Source organism: Erpetoichthys calabaricus, chromosome 14 (genome assembly GCF_900747795.2).
Source record: "Erpetoichthys calabaricus chromosome 14, fErpCal1.3, whole genome shotgun sequence".
Classification (NCBI taxonomy): Eukaryota; Metazoa; Chordata; class Cladistia; order Polypteriformes; family Polypteridae; genus Erpetoichthys; species Erpetoichthys calabaricus.
This window is the reverse complement of record NC_041407.2, coordinates 80134474-80141361: the sequence shown is the minus strand read 5'-3', so window position 1 is coordinate 80141361 and position 6888 is coordinate 80134474.

The following is a 6888-nucleotide window of genomic DNA, read 5'->3' as shown; positions in this document are numbered from 1 at the left end:
TAGATTGTGTGTTGTCTTCTTTGGGCTCAGTAGAATATAAAGATTTATAATAATCTCTAAATGCATGCAGTATATTTTTATGGTCAATAATTTCTTCTCCATTCGTGTTGGTGATTACTGGTATTGTATTGTGAACTTCTTGTTTGTGAATTTGTAGAGCTAAAAAGCTTATTAGCTTTTTCTCCGTGTTCATAGTAATGATGTCTAGACTTATAAATAAGTTGTTCAGTTTCTTTAGTTGTTAAGATGTTAAGTTCTGTATGCAGGGCCTGCCTTTTCCTGTGGAGAGCTTCACTTGGACGCCTGGCTTGTTCTTCATCTATTCTAGTAATTTCGCTTCTTAGCTCTTGACACTTTCTTGGTTTCTAATTTATTTCTGTGGGAAAGATATGAAATAATCTGTCCTCTTAAGAAGGCCTTTCGAGTTTCCCAGAGTGTTCCTGCAGAAACCTCTGTGGGCGTGTTTGTCTCTAGGAAGAAGCTGATTTGTTTGGATATAAATTTTGTGCAGTTCTCGTCTGCCAATAGAAGAGGGTTAAGGCGCCATCTGCGCGGCGAGTGTGAGTGGCTTAATGATTTTAGCTCCAAGACTAGAGGGGCATGGTCAGAGATAACAATTGCGTCATATTTGCATGATTTAATCGTAGGCAGGAAATTATTATCTATAAAAAAATAATCAATTCTTGAGTAGCTATAATGCACTGATGAGTAGAACGAATATGTTCTTTAGTTTGGGTTAAGAAACCTCCAGGGGTCTGATAAGTTGTGGTCATTTAAAAACTGTGTAATTGTCTTTGCAGTATTAGATGTTATCCCCCCTGTCACAGGAGTCCTATCTAAGAGTGGATTTAAAACACAATTAAAGTCCCCAGCCATTATAATTTTATGAGTGTTCACATTGGGAATGGATGCAAATAGATTTTGCATGAATTCCTTATCATCGACATTGGGTGTATAAACATTTATCAAAATCATTTTACTGTTATATAAGTTGCCCATGACCATCACATATCTCCCTTCAGGGTCCGATACTACATCTGATGCTACAAATGGAACTGTTCTGTGTATGAGAATTCCCACCCCTCTAGTTTTCTTTATAAAGCTAGAATGGAACATTTGGCCAGTCCAGTCTTTTTGTAGTCTGAACTGATCCTTGCTTAGTAAGTGGGTCTCCTGTAAAAATACTACAAGTCTACTTTTTAAAGTCCCTAAAATCAAACTTCCTACCACACTACTTGGTTGCTTATTCCACGTGTCTATGGTTCTCTGTGTAAAGAAAAACGTCGAAATGTTTGTGCAAAATTTACCCTTATCCCTTAAAAGACTCCCAATGGAATAAAAGCCAAGGCAATAATGAGGATCTTTTAGAAGTGCATGTAGCATTAAATCCTGCTCTATTTGTATTTTCTAAAATGGCACATTACAAAAAGCAGGAGCAGATCACCAAATAAAAAAAAAAGGTTCAGTTAACACAAGGCTGACTTGAAATGAAGACATAAGATTAGCAAAAGAAACGGGGACTTCTGGGGGACACAGAAAAACCAAAAACTGAGAACTATTTTATCATGAGCGGAGGCCATACCACTGATCTTGGAAGCTTAGCTCCCATTTATATAAAACAATAGTACCTCTTCTATGCAAAAAAAAAAAAAAAATAATAACCTGCTTTCAAATCTATCATATTCTTTATTTGGACAGACTCATTTAGTTTTGAGGTCTTTTTGTTTTCTTTACCTTTTTTTTCTTACCTTGACCAGCATCCTTAATCTGAATCTCAGCTCTTCAGAGAGAAAGAAGAAATAAAGACTTTCTTTAGTTTAAATGTGTTTGTTATCCTCTTGTTAAATATTTCAAGAACTTTAACCTAGTGAATAGTTTCATTTTAATTCAAAGCTAAGGAGTAGTATCATTGTGGTACGGAGAAAACTAGAAACTATACAGTTATATTGCAGTAGCCAAAGCACCACTTACACAAATGGCTTTTCACCCTTATTTACAAACCGAGTGCAGTAATAGTTGGCTTGTAAAAGTTTTCAAAAGCTTTGAACCATATTAAGATAACGTCTAGGCTTGCGCACTCCACGGCAGTTTCATTTTAAAGTCACGATTAAGCTTATCTCTGTCAACAGGAGGTCAGTTTTTAACAGTTTCAGTGCAGCCAAACGGAAGACATTTGCAATGGGATTGGGTGCTTCAAACAACTGCTTTTTAAAAATCCAAGTAAATTCTTAAGGCCTTTGAGGATCCTGTTTAACGGTGGAACAAGACCTAGGAAGGGGACTTCAGATGTCTAATGTTCTGAATGCTTTGGTAATGTTTTAAAGGTACACAGTAATTTACAATATCCATATTTCATAAAGTTAACTTTTAAAAAAAACACATAGAAGTCAAAGATTTCATTAAGAATTTTTCAAGTTTAGAATAACAGGAATCATTAATGCATTTGAAAAACAAGTTATATGAAAGCAAGAAACACATTTAAGAAAAGCCTCTTGTTTTATGTTTTTCTACATTACAGATATGCACATAACATGGTGTTCATACTTAGTGCCAATAAAATAACCAACGTTATACGAGTATACAAAAATAGTATTTTTTTGACCAGTCAGTTACTTGAATGGCTAATCAGCCTGGCTGTTGATAATTTCTTTGCACTAGTCAGATGATTAAATTATTCATTACAGCAAGTGTATTAGCAAGTGAGTTAGCCCTGCTTTTTCCTTTTTTTGGTTTAATGACAACAGAAACTTGTGGACTCATTAAATTTATGTCACAGTAAGTGAGGCTTGTCTTAAAGTGCTAGTGTCTGCTCTGATGAAAACTTTATAATAGATGTAATAATTTAAGATTTTTGAGTGATATTTGTAGACACCATGACTACATTTCAGCAGGTCATTTTTAAGTAGCAGTTCCCTTGGCATACCTTAGGCTAACTCTAACTAGACTCAGTAGTAGATCATTCTTTTTACAGTTACTTATCTTACGGCAGTAGGAATGAAACACAAAAGAAAATATAATCTATTATAATAAAAAAAAAATCCTGGGATGAGATGAGACTTTTTAGCCTGCAACGAGATGCAATTTTTTCAGAGAGACACTTTCATGTCCCGCGAGACGAGGCTTTATGCCAAGAAATTTAACCACGCCCGGGGCCGGAAATAAAAGACAAAGAGTAGATGACAAAATAGAACGTCATAAAGAATTCAAAAATGTTGGAACGATACACATGCAGAGCTGCTTAGAGATAATAAAAGTACTAAAATTCAAAAGTCTCAAAAAAATGATAGTAAAGATAGCATTAGCACAAACAAATGGAAATTATTACTCAGTGAAATAATGGAACAGTGAAACAAGATCAAATATATTGTTCGGATTTAAACTTTAAGTCGGAGACTTGTAGATCGTCTAATTCGTGTTGCCATCAGGGAAAAGTAGTGTTTCTTCCCAACAAAGAGTCATATCCATAAAAATTAAAAGATTTGTTGTTTGGTGAAAGTGATATCCACATATACGAGCAGCAGAGATACGAAGTGGCTGGCACATAGCGCAGGCCAGGGGGGCGGGGGCTTTGGTTGGCGAGCAAAGTGAGCGGGGGTGAAGCCCCCTAGTTTTACAAAAGTAGCCCTCCTTCCCCTTCTCAAACTACCATCCTCCTGCAGGCATAGTTGTATATAAGAAAGCTCAACACACACCAAGCATGTATCTATGGACCAGTGCAGGGCTCAGTACAGCACCACCTACTGGACTGGCATGGAAATGCAGGGTGGTTCTGGTGCAGTAAGCACAGAATGTTCCAGAGAATAAATAGGAAAGTTTAACAGAGTGAAAAGAATCTGTCCAAAAAGCTGCACACCGCATTTTAATGGATTTCAAAAATTTTCTTTGCATTTAGGTCTGTTTTATGTGATTTTAATAAAATGCTATGATTTATTTCTCTAAAATGGTGCTATATTTTGTTATTTCTACTTATCATGGTGCTGAAGAGTGATGATGAGTTGCATGTTGGTCAGACATGCCGATTAGAATTTCATTGTACACTTTACATAGGTTTGTGAATGTGCTCAACAATAAATGAAATTCTCAATTTGGTGGTGGTTGTTTAAAACCCTTGACATTTGCATTATGAATGATCACAATAACACATAAATTGCAAGAAAATTAGGCACAGTAAAAAAGATGGGATATTATTTTGTTCTGACAAAAAAAATCCCAGTTATTTAAAATAAAACTACCAATCCACACTTTGGTGATTCACAGAAAATGTTTTTATTTGTGGCATGCACAAGAACCATTTGAGCTAGAGAAAAATAAAATAAAATTCAGGAAAGCTTCTTTGGATTGGTTGTTACACTTTAGGTAATCGAGGAACAGCAGAAGGGCACAAGTGATTTGTCAACAAAATCCCCACAAAGAGAGAAGCAGTGCAAAGTAGAACAGCTAGAGGTACAACGGCCCTCCAAAGCAATGGTTTAGAAATGTATGTACTGTATTGTAATCAAAATTTAAATTATATTTAGAAGTTTTACTTTAAAAAGTATAAAGAGTCTTTTCATTAAAAATGATCTGGCAATATTATAACATTTTTAAACTGTGCAGTAAAAATTCACATTGTTGGAATTCACTGTAATGGAGGGACTCACCTGGAAAGAGATCTGAAGTTTAGGAAGGAAACGGCAGGTAGATGTGCAGAATCCACAAAAGTCATACCAGAGATAGAAGGGGTACAGAAGTCACATGGCTCATTATTCTCTCTCTGAAGTGTGGATATTCAAGTACATTATGAGAATAAACTTAAAAATACACATGGAAACTCTGTTATTTTACTGTTTAATTAAAAAGGCAAAAAATGTACATTACACAATCATTTAACTTTTATAAATTCTTTTAAACATATTTTACAGTAACTTCACAATAAAATAAAACTAAAATGTAACAAAGTTTTAAAAAAAAAACAAAAAAAAAAAAAACCTCCCACAGTTGAGAATAATGTGTTGTAGCGTGAGCCTTGCAACTTTTTACACCCACTTTGGTTTGAAACACTCAGCAGGGAAGATTTGAATGGGGCTACCAAAAGGCTGCTATTGCTTCGGCCCTGGGCACAGTCCTGTCATGAGTATCGAAAATGTAGATAAAGTAGCTAGCACAAACAAACTGTATTATATATATATATATATATATATATATATATAATATAGGTACATATATATATGGACCTGCCAAGGAACCTTATGATATTTGGGACCTATGGTTTTACAGTAAAAATGTAGAGAAAAATAACTGTACAAGGCAATGCTCCATGTTAGAGTTCTGACACATACAAAAGTCGACCATTTGTTGCACAAAATAAAACTTTAAAGCAATCGAACTGAAAAAGAAAAGCAGCCGAGACTTGACAGTCCAAAAAAAAAAAAAAAAAAAAAGAAAAAAACATTTTCTCTCAGGATAGAAGCAGTCTATATCAAGTTAGAGAGATTGACTATCTGAGGTGCTGATACCCAACCTCTTTAACATGGACATTCTTTAATTAGAAATCTTGGATTTCAACTAACATGTTTTACAAAACACTTGTGTATATATACAGAGCAACAAAGACAAATATGGTCTAGCTCAGACTTGGGCAGACATAGTCCTGGAGGGGTACACTAGCAACAGACTTTAGCTGCTGGCCACTAGATACTCAGCAGTCGTCCTTTCTGTGTAATCCAACTTACATATCTCATGGAGTGGACTTTCAATTTTTCCCAATTATCAACATTTAAATTTTTTTCTTAGCAATTAAAGTACTGTATTTTGCTCAGCTTCTTCCAGTTTCCTTATTTGTCAATAAGTGGACACAAGTTAGAAATCTGCTGAATTATAGGAACATTATGGGAGCATTCACATTGAAGGAGGAGTGTATTTAAACATACAGCTCATTTAGTTAGGTAACTTAACTTTTCTGTCCATAATTGTCTTGCACAAAACTCCTCCAGGACTGAGTTAATCCACCACTAGTCTGGATGCAGTGAAGTGAAACATTTACCTGTAGAGGTGTACCTTATGAATTCTCACATATTTGTCAGGCTAGTAAATTTGAATGTACTGGCTTTATGCTAGCGGTAGTAATACTCATATTGTACACTCATTTATTTTGTTTAGGTTAGATGAGGAATATAATCTTTATGGATCCACAAGTAACTGTCAATAAACCATGTTTTATATCAGTTTATAGGACACATAATTAAACATGGAAATCAACACAGAATTACAAAAGGACTCCGTACCAATCAAATGTTACAAGCCCAAGTTGCTCCTTTGTATCTGTCGATAATTAGAATTTCAATTCCTATAATTAAACACACCACACTGCTATGTAATTTACCACTTTTGATGGCCTTTTATTGGCAAATATGAAGAGTGGGACTTGTAACCCAGAATGTACAAATTTAAAATCCCAGACTGGCTCATTGTGTGTGGCAAATAGTCTACACTCTGCTAGCATAAATTTAAACACGTGTATAAAGTTATAGCCCACATGTAGGCTTTCTGCCATGATACTCTACATAAATGGGGATTTACCGAGTAAAGGATGGCCACAGTAAGGGATAGTCAGGTGCATCCATCCAGGAATCCACCATCTTCAGGCTAAATGGCAGCCCTCCAAACTAGTGTTTTCAGCTTCTATTTTTCAATTGATGCCTAGTTATTTTCAGAAGAGACCGTGAAAATTACATGACCTTATGTGCAATACATTTAACTGTAGGAATGGAAAATACAATCTAATTTTTTTATGAACCATAAATACAACATACCGAGATAAAAATGTATGAAGGAATAGTGGCACAACTTCATACCAAGTCTGAAAAAATACAGATTAGTATAAGGGAAAAATTAATTAAATTATACTTA